The sequence below is a fragment of the Magnolia sinica genome, chromosome 8, assembly GCF_029962835.1.
Source record: "Magnolia sinica isolate HGM2019 chromosome 8, MsV1, whole genome shotgun sequence".
Classification (NCBI taxonomy): domain Eukaryota; kingdom Viridiplantae; phylum Streptophyta; class Magnoliopsida; order Magnoliales; family Magnoliaceae; genus Magnolia; species Magnolia sinica.
In genome coordinates, this window is record NC_080580.1 from 24,123,813 (window position 1) to 24,135,947 (window position 12,135).

The 12,135-nt window shown below is 40.8% G+C and overlaps 1 non-coding gene across 1 annotated transcript; it reads right to left on the bottom strand.

Moving 5' to 3' along the window:
- Nucleotides 1-5,147: 5,147 nt before the first annotated feature.
- Nucleotides 5,148-5,254, bottom strand: LOC131254404 (small nucleolar RNA R71). The gene has a single exon (XR_009175520.1). It is a non-coding gene; the product is annotated as a small nucleolar RNA R71 (small nucleolar RNA).
- Nucleotides 5,255-12,135: the final 6,881 nt, after the last annotated feature.

Sequence of the window (12,135 nt, forward strand, 5' to 3'; positions counted from 1 at the left end):
CTTTGAGTAGTTCTCTAATTCTACTATGTTTCTGACTTATTGGTATCATTTTACCATTATACTGTGCATTTTTTTTTAAACCAAAATTTATTTATTGTTAGAAAAAATGTCACAATACAAACAATATGGCATTTAGGTAGGCCCCCTAGAGAAAACATCGGGGCTCATCTGTTATATAACCCACTCTCTACACTGCACACTTTCTTTTTCTCTAAAGCTTCCCACCCTAGCTATGTCTAGGTGCAAATTTAGCCTTATTAGAGATGGCAGCTCGAAAAGCGACTGAAGGATCCGCTTGGTTTAAGTCTTGCTACCCATCTCACCAGACCATCCTCCACCCTATTTGCTTCTCTCGGGATCGCGAAGATCCTAATTTCAACAAGCCGTCTGAACGAATACACCTAATACCATTATACTGTAAATTATTTGTACACTTGATAGATGCATCAGTATCATAGTTTAATTTAAGAGTAGAAATTAATTTATTCCAAAATAGAATATTATCTAATAGATTTCATAACCATTTACCTTCTTCTGTAGCAGAGGTCAGAGCTATAAGTTCAGACTTCATAGTAGAGTCAGATATAATAAATTATTTTTTGGATTTTCAAGTTACAACTTTTCCTCCTATGAGAAAGATATAACCACAGGTTACCTTGCAACAATAAAAAATAAAATTCCAATCAATATCAGAATATCCTTCTAACACAATTAGATATATCTACCATAGTACAAATCATAGTGTCAAGTCCTTTTCAAGTATTTAAGTACTTTATGAATAGCTTCCCAGTGCTCCTCTTCAGAATTACTAGTGAATCTACTTAGTTTTCCCATAGCATAAGCTACGTTAGGTCCGGTGCAGTTCATTGCATCGATGAGATTGCCTATTACACTAGCATATCCATTCTGATCTACATTAGTTCTTGTATTAGAATACAATCGTATACTAGGGTCAAATGGTGTGCAGGCTAGTTTATTATCTGTCACGCTATATATATATATATTAGAATAAACTCTATAATGAAATTGTGAAAGAATGATCTCATCTACTTTTCTAATAATTTTGATCCCGAAGATTACATTTTGCTACTTTTAGGTCGTTTATATCAAACTTAGATGACAAAAAAGCCTTAATTTGATTAATGACCTCTATGTTAGATCCAAATATATGTAGGTCATCAATATATAAGAAAATAATGACACTCATTGATCCATTACTCTTATAGTATATACATCTATCTACTTCATTGATTTTAAAGCCACATTCTCTAACTATAGAATCAAACTTAGCATGCCACTTCTTAGGATCCAGTTTTAGACTATAAAGAGATTTAATCAATGTATATATCCTATGTGGTTGAGAAGAGTCTATAAACCCTTTGAGTTGCTCCATGTAAATCTCCTCATTGAGATCTTTGTTGAGGGTCAAATATTGCATATCAGACCCAGTTATTACCTGGATTTATGAACATGGTACCGTTTAATAACCCATTTTAATCATGTTTGTGTTGCAAGGTGGAATTACGAGCTGGGACTAGATCGGGATACTTAAAGCATGGATTTAACGCTCTGATGACACCAAAGCATGGGATGGACCCCAGGAGACCAAGATCGACAGATTTACACGCCAAGGATCAAAGAAAATCGAGAAATTGAAGCTCAAGTGGCCTGAAAAGTGTCCAGAATGCAAGATCATAGGGTTCCCACCATCTGATCAGTTCAAAACTCCATACGTGGCTTGAAGACCTTAAATAAGCTGTACAAATCAAAAATCAGCTATCAGACCGCTGTGAAAATGGCCCAACGGTTAGATCAGCCCCTTAAAACCTTAAGTGGGTCCCACCTGATATCTGGATATTCTCAAGTTTTGGTCTCAACTGTTTAAATGAGCTGACAAAACGGATAGACGGAGCGGATCTCTCAAAAACATCATAAGGGACCCCACTGGAGTATGCGTGTGCATAGTGCATAAGTGCACTGGCCGTGCACAGGAACGAGAAGTCGGTCAATCTGACTTCTGACCGACTCCTTCTTCCAATTCCAACCAAAACGCAACAGCGCTTTACGCCGTGCATCGCGGTTTCGAGTTGTGGGCCCCACACACCATCCAAATGGATGATCAGTGCCGTCTATTGCGTCCATAGGGGGGCGAAAACCCTCTCCTAGGTGTCCATTTGTCCTCATGCAAGCTACGGGAAGATCGTAACTATAAATCGCAGGTTGGACGGCAGCGAGCAAAGTTTAGTGGACCACACCAACTACACTCCAAAACCGTCCATTCCTGATTGGTTTTTCGTCAGTAACTCAGTGGACGTGGTAGATTTTATCAAAAACATCACTGTGGGGTCCATCAATCAATGGATATTCCAAAGCGGAAGCTCTGTTTCGCGTCTGAGGCTGCGGAGAAAGCTTGTGGGCCACTGTCGTGACTTATCAGTCGGATCTGGACCGTTCATCAGACGCCCATGCTCCCTGAAAACAGCGCCTAGGTGGTGGAATTGCAGAGGACAGTTTTAATCGGATTTCGACCGCCGAAACTCATGATGGACGGCGGAATAGAATATCCAGTGGGATGCGTCAGAATCAATCCAAAACAGGCCCTCTCCGACCGAAATTTCTTCCAACATCCGATGGACGGCGTGGATTTCGTTGATAAATCCGATCATGGACCCCACCGTCAGCCAACGGAAGCTTCAGTGCGTTCGAAAGTTCTGTATACGCAGTCCGGGAAAATCGAGACTTTCGGGCCGTTTTGCAATCAGGGGGAGGATCGGATTCTCTATCTGGACCGTCCAAATTCTGTCCATGGTGGGTCTGATTAAAACTAAGACGACTGAACGTCTTGGATCAAGTTTTGTTGCAGAAAATTCCATTTCAAACGGAGGTCTTTTGCTCTGCTGCGTAACAGAGAGTCAGTCCTCTAAACTGACTCTTCTCCAGCCAGATACGGAAGGTGGAAGACTCTGTGGAAGGCCTAGTTTTCGCACACCAACCTCGGCCTATAAGAGGAGAAAAGCTTGGGCTGGCCAGGGGCATCTACGGCTGGGAGTTGGGCTGAAGCAGGGATATGGAGAGAGAGTAACAGTTAGTTTTTTTTTTCTACTGGTTTCCTTATTTATTCTTTTAAGATGTATAGCCTATCCATGCTAGGCTAAACCTCTTAGCTAGGGCTAAGAGGTGAAGCTTGTAGCGAGATGGGAGATTCTACTTTGTGCCTTTAATTCATAAACTGAATTTGATTTAGTGATTATTAAAGGAATATTTTTTAGTCTTTTATGGTCTGTTGTGACTGAAATTACAATGGGTTTGCAATGGCTTTGAGTATTTCCTTCCCCTTTTTATGTTTATGAAGTCAGGAAGCCCTGTTGTTCATCATTGTCCCATGGGCATGGTAGGATGACAGTACCCTTCTTGATCTTCATACATTGTTGGTTGGTTGGTAATTAGTTTAATTCTGTTGTTTACTTTATCTCCTGGGCATGGTTTGGTGATGGAATCCATTCTAATTCATATACCTTTCATCTCTTGAAAACTATATCAAAGGAAGTCTAGTTGAAACTCCATGATTTTCGAAGCAGGCATAAGATCTCTCTGATCTCTACAAGTGGATCCTCTGAAACCCTAGTTTCCTTCCTCTGAATTCCTTAAAGTTTTAGATAATTATTCCACAAATATTTCTTAAATTCTATTTGGTTTAGATCACATCTTAGTCTGGTCCTAGTTCTACTTGGTTTCAGATAATGTACAGGTATCAGTCCCTGTGGATTCGACCTCGGTCTTACCGAGTTTATTACTACATCACAACCTTACACTTGGGGAGTGAACAAGTTTTTGGCGCCGTTGCCGGGGACTGACGGTTACGATTCTCTGAAATTAATTGGTTTTAGGATTAGTTTAAGATTAGGGTTTTACTAACCTTAGTTTATTTATTTATTTTTATTTGAGTTCAAAACTAACTTGTTTCCTGTTTTATAGGACCTTGACATAAGTTTCTCAATTGGTAATTCCTTCCTAATCTCTTTACTTTTTCCTATTTTTAGAATTAGGGTTTAAATTTTAGAAATTTTCTAATTCTAGTATCCTCCCTTCTGTAGGAAATAGTTTATTTTTAGAAATTAGGTTATTTCTTTCCCTTTTTAGAAATTAACTTTCTATTTTAGTAACTTTCTAATTTTAACTCTTTTAAAATCTAATTTGTTTCCTAATTTATTTTTAGAATTTTTGTTTAGAAACTAACCATCCTATTTTGTAGGCCTTTAAGATAGAAATCTCTAATTCGGTACACTCCTTCTCTACTTCCTATTTTTCAGTTCTCTTTTAATAATTTACTTTCTAGTTTAGGTCTTTCCTAATTTATTTTAGAAATTTCCACTTTCTTTTAGGAATTCCTTCTTTTAGAAATTAATTTACTGCTATTTTTCTTTTAAAGGATCGTTCTTCTCTTTTTAAAATCTAACTTATTTTGTTTTATTTTGCAGGTTTTAACTTAGGACTCCAATTTGGTAATTTCTTTCCAACTCTCTCTTTCTTTCTAGATTTTCTTTTCCTTTCTTAGGATTAGGTTTTTAATTGAGGGCTGCGAGTGTTTCATGCCCAAGTGGGCCCGTGACAATACTCGACGTCTCTTGACTGAAGGAGGATTGGTTGAGGGGTTGACTATCCATCGCAGGACTAGACACCACTCGAAATTCCCTGAGTTAAGTGAAGTTATGGCTGAAGACCAACCTCCTCTACTCCCACCCAGGGTGGAGGATACCCAAGATGAGAATGAGGTGCAACAGGTACCCCCGCCTCGTACTTTACGAGATTATTTACAACCAGCGGGAGTGAATATGCCCTCATGCATGATTTTTCTTGAAAACACAGGACAAATGGACATCAAGCCGAGAGTTATCCAACTCCTTCCTAAATTCCATGGACTCGAATCAGAGAGTCCATATTTACATTTGAAAGAGTTCGATGAGATTATAGCTACATTATGTTTTCCTAATGTATCTGAGAATACAATTAGGCTGAAACTCTTTCCTTTTTCCTTAAAAGAGAAAGCTAAGACGTGGTTACATTCACTGCGTCCTAGATCCATTGGCACATGGAACGACATGCAGAGGGAATTCATAAAAAAATTCTTCCCACATCATAAAACAATTACCCTCAGAAAAGCGATCATGAACTTTGCCCAAAAGGAAGATGAAACATTCTTCCAATGTTGGGAAAGGTTTAAAGATTTGGTCAGTTCATGCCCACAACACGGATTTGAAATGTGGCGCATTACAAATTTTTTCTATGATGGACTGACATCTTCCATGCGCCAAATGGTCGAGACAATGTGTAATGGAGAGTTCATCAACAAAGATGTTGATGAGGTATGGGATTACCTCGATAGTCTCGCTGAAAAAACACAATCATGGGACTATTACCCAATGGCGAACACCACGTCTAAGCCGCCTCAATTAAAGGAGAAAGGTGGATTATATCTCTTGAAAGAAGAGAATGATCTCAAGTGTAAAGTGACTATGCTCATAAGGAAAGTTGAGGCCATGGAAGGAAAGAAGGATAAGGTCAATGAAATTATTTGCGGCATCTGTGATTGCAACATTCACACAACTGAAAACTGTCCTACAATACCCGCCTTTCGAGGAGTGTTGAATGAACAAGCCAATGCCATAAACAACTATCAAAGACCTTTTACTGGACCTAACTCCAATACATACAATCCTGGCTGGAAAAATCATCCAAACTTTAGTTGGAGGAATGGACAAATGGCGACTCCTCCAGGTTTCTTCAATCAAAATCCAAATCAAGTGAAACCTCAAGAAGAACCGGTTCAAAATCCCATACAAGAGCTGGCTCAGGCAATGCGGGGAATTACAGATTTTATGCAAAAGATAGATTCTCGTATGACGGTTATAGAAAAGGGGATGCTTCCTGCACAACCTCTCCCCAATCCTAAACCGCAGTACCAGATTAATGATCCCAGCTCTTCAAATCAGATGGGGCATGCTAAATCCATCACCACTCTTAGGAGTGGGAAGATCATTCATAAAACTCTTCCGGTTAGACCCGAGAAACCTCAAGAACCAGAAGAGGACAACAATGATGGAGCTAGTGATGCCCCACAAAAATTAGAACCGGAACTTCTAGAGAAGCCAGTTGCTCCATTCTCCCAACGGTTAGTTTCACCAAAACCTCTCTCTAACTCTCAGGATATCCTAGAGGTGTTGAAACAAGTGAAAGTCAACATTCCTCTACTTGATGTCGTTAAACAGATACCTTCATATGCCAAATTCTTGAAAGACTTATGCACGACCAAACGACGGAAAATTATTCAAAAGAAAATCTTCTTGACTGAGAAAGTGAGTGCCATCCTGAAGCAAGACGTGCCGCAGAAATTCAAGGATCCCGGTAGCCCAACCATATCATGTGTAATCGGGAACCATCGAATTGATCACGCACTTCTTGACTTAGGAGCGAGCGTCAATCTGATTCCCTACTCGGTATACAAACAGTTAGGTTTGGGTGAATTAAAACCCACCCTAACCACACTACAACTTGCTGATCGCTCTGTTCGTGTACCAAGAGGGATAATTGAGGATGTGTTAGTCCAGGTCGATAGATTTTACTACCCTGTAGATTTTATCATCCTGGACACCGAACCCATCAATAACATAAGCACTCAAATTCCCGTCATTCTTGGTTGCCCATTCCTTGCCACATCAAATGCAATTATCAATTGCAGGAATGGTGTCATGACTATGTCTTTTGGAAATTTGACATTGGAGTCAAATATTTTTTTCAATAACGGCAGCAACTTAGAGGATGATGACGATTTCTACGACATTAACATGATTGACTCTTTCGTGGAAGATACGACACCGCTGACCTTATCCTCCGACCATCTGGAGACGTGCCTGGCCCACTCCCATGATTTTAATGATGACATGATTAGGGAGACGTGCGCCTTGCTTGATACTGCACCGGTACTTGAAGTTAACCGGTGGAGGCCACAATTTGAAGAATTACCACAAACCGATGTAGTGCCTCTACCGTCTAACCTCAAGCCGCCGAAGCTTGACCTAAAACCTTTGCCCTCTGATTTGAAATATGCCTATTTAGGTCAAGATGAGACATACCCGGTGGTGATCTCCGCCCACCTGGAGAAAGAACAGGAGAGTATGCTCATATATACTCTCATTGAGCATAAAGGAGCCCTGGGATGGACGATAGCGGACCTCAAGGGAATCGATCCCTCGATTTGTACTCACCGCATATATCTTGAGGATAATGCAAAAACCGCTCGGCAACCACAACGTAGACTAAATCCAAACATGAAGGAAGTGGTTAAGGCCGAGGTTCTTAAACTATTGGACGTAGGTATCATATACCCTATATCTGATAGTCAATGGGTGAGCCCAACTCAAGTGGTCCCTAAGAAGTCCGGAATCACCATCGTAGCCATGCTAATAATGAACTCGTGCCAACTAGAGTCACTACTGGTTGGAGAATGTGCATTGACTACAGAAAGTTGAATACCGTCACGAGGAAAGATCACTTTCCTTTACCATTCATTGATCAGATCCTGGAAAGGTTAGCTGGTCATTCCTATTATAGTTTCCTTAACGGGTATTCGGGCTACAACCAGATAGAGATAGCCCCTGAAGACTAGAAAAAGACCACATTTACATGTCCCTACGGCACCTTTACCTATCGAAGGATGCCATTCGGACTATGTAATGCCCCTGCCACTTTTCAGCGATGTATGCTTAGTATTTTTTCTGACATGGTGGGGCAATATCTAGAGGTCTTCATGGACGACTTCTCTGTTTATGGTCCATCTTTCAGCAAATGCTTGGAAAGTCTTAAATGTGTGCTAAAAAGATGTGAAGAAAAGAACTTGGTACTTAATTGAGAGAAGTGCCATTTCATGGTTCAGAAGGGAATTATCCTTGGGCATATCATCTCGTCTAAAGGAATCGAGGTAGATAAGGCAAAAATCGATCTTATCTCTAACCTACCTCCACCCAAGAACATCAGAGACGTGCGATCCTTCTTAGGACACGCAGGATTTTACAGGCGATTCATAAAGGACTTTAGTCTCCTCTCTCATCCTTTATGCACTCTTCTTCAAAAGGATGCTCCGTACGAGTGGACTGAGCAATGCCAGGAAGCTTTCACCAAGCTTAAGGGCACGTTAACCACTGCACCTATCATGCAGCCACCCGACTGGAGCCTTCCTTTTGAGCTTATGTGCGACGCTTCTGATTATGCTCTTGGGGCAGTCCTAGGCCAGAGAAAAGATAAGAGGCCCTACGTCATTCATTACGCAAGTAGAACTTTAAATTCTGCCCAGGTGAACTACTCGACTACGGAAAAGGAACTCTTAGCTGTAGTGTTCGCCTTGGATAAATTTAGGTCCTACTTGATCGGATCCAAGATCATTATCTACACAGATCATGCGGCACTTAAGTATCTTCTCTCTAAGAATGATTCTAGGCCCCGTTTGATACGATGGATCCTTCTACTCCAAGAATTTGATTTGGAAATTAAAGATAAAAAGGGAGTAGAGAATGTAGTGGCCGATCACCTTTCTCGCCTTAATACCTCTGAGTCCCTTGAGACGACTCATATCAATGACATGTTCCCTGATGAACAACTGTTCCGAGTTTCTCATTTACCTTGGTTCGATATTGTTAATTATCTTGCTACAGGTGCCATACCGACACAGTGGACTGCGCAAGATAAGAAGAAATTCTTCACCGAGGTGCGCAACTTTTTCTGGGATGATCCTTACTTATTTAAATATTGCCCAGACCAAATCCTAAGGAGATGTGTACCAGACGATGAGCATCAGAGCCTCATCTCCTTCTGTCATTCACAGGCCTGTGGTGGTCACTTTTCTGCTAAAAAGACCACGGCCAAGATGCTGCAGTGTGGCTTTTACTAGCCCACTATGTTTAGGGACACTCATGAGTTTTGCAAAGCTTGTGAGCGTTGTCAGAAATTGAGAACATTGTCCCGTCGAAATATGATGCCTTTGAATCCCATCCTTATCATTGAAGCATTTGATTGCTGGGGCATCGATTTCATGGGACCATTCCCCCAATCGTTTGGGAATCTGTATATTTTGCTCGCCGTGGATTATGTCACTAAATGGGTTGAAGCGATTCCGTGTCGAAAGAATGACCATCGCACGGTCATTAAATTCCTAAAAGAAAACATCCTTTCTCGATTCGGAACACCTCGAGCCATCATTAGTGATGGGGGCTCATACTTTTGTAATAGACCATTTGAGAGCTTAATGAAGAAATACGGTATCTCTCATAAAGTGAGCACCCCATACTATCCACAGACAAGTGGACAAGCTGAGATTTCCAATAGGGAGATCAAACACATTTTGGAGAAAATGGTTAACCCAGATCGTAAGGATTGGTCAATCCGATTGACCGATGCCTTATGGGCATACCGTACTGCCTTTAAAACCCCTATTGGAATGTCTCCCTTTAGACTTGTCTATGGGAAAGCTTGTCACTTGCCTGTGGAGCTGGAACATAAAGCGTACTGGGCGATCAAAAATTTAAATTTCAATCTGAACAACGCTGGCTCGCTACGCAAACTTCAATTGAATGAACTTGAGGAAATCCGGAATGATGCGTACGATAATTCGAGAATTTACAAGGACAAGATGAAAGCATTTCATGACCAACACATTTTGTGAAAATCATTCACGCCTGGTCAGAAGGTCCTTTTGTACAATTCTCGATTACATCTCTTTCCGGGTAAGCTTCGATCTCGTTGGACTGGCCCTTACATTGTTGTCACTGTTTTTCCGCATGGGGCCGTTGAGATAAGAGATCCCGACAATGGTAAGGAGTTTAAAGTCAATGGACATCGATTGAAACCATTTGTCGAGAAATTTGATTCAGAGGACATGTCCATGCCTCTGACTGATCCTGTTTACCAGGATTGATCTCCTAGTCTGATGGAGGTATAGGTAAGTTTCCCGCTTTCATAGGACTAAGGTAGTTGCTTTATTTGTCTGGCTGAAGACGGTAAACTTAGCGCTCCTGGGAGGCAACCCAGTTCTTCATTTCATTTCGTTTTTATCATTAGTTAGTTCAATGTTTGTGGGTAACATTACTGCAAACCCTCACGAGACTACAACTCGTCCACTAGGGGCAACCTAGGGGTTTAAAGGCTTGTTGCATATGCTAAATGCAATCGAGAGCACCTGCGAAAGTGGTATAGGTAGGATTTTGTCTTTACTTTTGTTGGTTTCTCTCTTGTACTGACCCCCTTTTACGTAAATAGCTATGGAAAGCCTCTTGATTCTTTCAGGTATTATCTTCCTATCACTTCTCATTTACTTATTTTGTCCCATGTGCATTGCATGTTTATTTCTTTTACATTGAGGACAATGTAGATTTTTGGTTGGGGGTGGGAGATTAGGTTTCCTAATCAGTGTTTCTTGGTCTTGAGCAAAAGTTGTGAAATTTTTTAATTTTTCAGGCTTTCTGATGAATTCGAAGTGATTTTGACGGCCATCTAGGGCACTTAGAATTTCAAGATGCGTAATGTTGGTACTTTATGACTCTTGGATTCAGTTATCTATTAAATTTCACAGCTAAGTTTGAATTGTTAATCCATTACTAGAATTTGTAAACATTGATTGAGACATGAATTCGCAGGACACATCTCGCGTGCATATTAAGGTTTCAGTTCGATATTGAAGGATTAACTTGGTAATTACTAAATATGAAAGGAACCAACTTGGAAAATTGAATGGATTGGGCGAACAGTCTTCACCATAGGTTTGCTCCCTATAGGTGAGGATTCGATTCCCCATGGATGATATTTGAAAAAGAGTTGGGTGTACAGTCTTTACTTTAGGTTTGCTCCCTATAGGTAAGGATTTGATCCCTCTTCTTGGTGTCACTTCTAAGAAAAAAAAAAGGTCAAAAATTAAAAGAATAAAACTATAAGGTGTGAGGTAAGTTCTGGTTGTCGTAAGTTCTCTTATTGGTTACCAAAGATATCCTTAAATAGAGAAGTGAATTTTAATGTTGATAAGACAAGATTGGACTATACATCCATGAAATTCAATATTTAGAATCGTTCTAATTAATGGATTAATATTTGAGCTTGATTATGAAGTACCGTGAGTTTGATTCTAAGGGAAAGTAATGCCAACATTCATGAATCTTATAATTCGAGTATCTGAATTGTTTTCATAAATCTCTTGAGTTTGTAGAAATTGTCCTGTAATTCTCAATTTATTTTTCGCATACCTTGCTCGGGACTAGCAAGATGCTGGTTAGGGGTTGTGTTGAGGGTCAAATATTGCATATCAGACCCAGTTATTACCTGGATTTATGAACATGGTACCGTTTAATAACCCATTTTAATCATGTTTGTGTTGCAAGGTGGAATTGCGAGCTGGGACTGGATCGGGATGCTTAAAGCATGGATTTAACGCTCTGATGACACCAAAGCATGGGATGGACCCCAGGAGACCAAGATCGATAGATTTACACGCCAAGGATCAAAGAAAATCGAGAAATTGAAGCTCAAGTGGCCTGAAAAGTGTCCAGAATGCAAGATCATAGGGTTCCCACCATCTGATCAGTTCAAAACTCCATACGTGGCCTGAAGACCTTAAACAAGCCGTACAAATCAAAAATCAGCTATCGGACCACTGTGAAAATGGCCCAACGGTTAGATCAGCCCCTTAAAACCTTAAGTGGGTCCCACCTGATATCTGGATATTCTCAAGTTTTGGTCTCAACTGTTTAAATGAGCTGACAAAACGGATAGACGGAGCGGATCTCTCAAAAACATCATAAGGGACCCCACCGGAGTATGCGTGTGCATAGTGCATAAGTGCACTGGCCGTGCACAGGAACGAGAAGTCGGTCAATCCGACTTCTGACCGACTCCTTCCAATTCCAACCAAAACGCAACAGCGCTTTACGCCATGCATCGCGGTTTCGAGTTGTGGGCCCCACACACCATCCAAATGGATGATCAGTGCCGTCTATTGCGTCCATAGGGGGGCGAAAACCCTCTCCTAGGTGTCCGTTTGTCCTCATGCAAGCTACGGGAAGATCGTAACTATAAATCGCAGGTTGGACGACAGCGAGC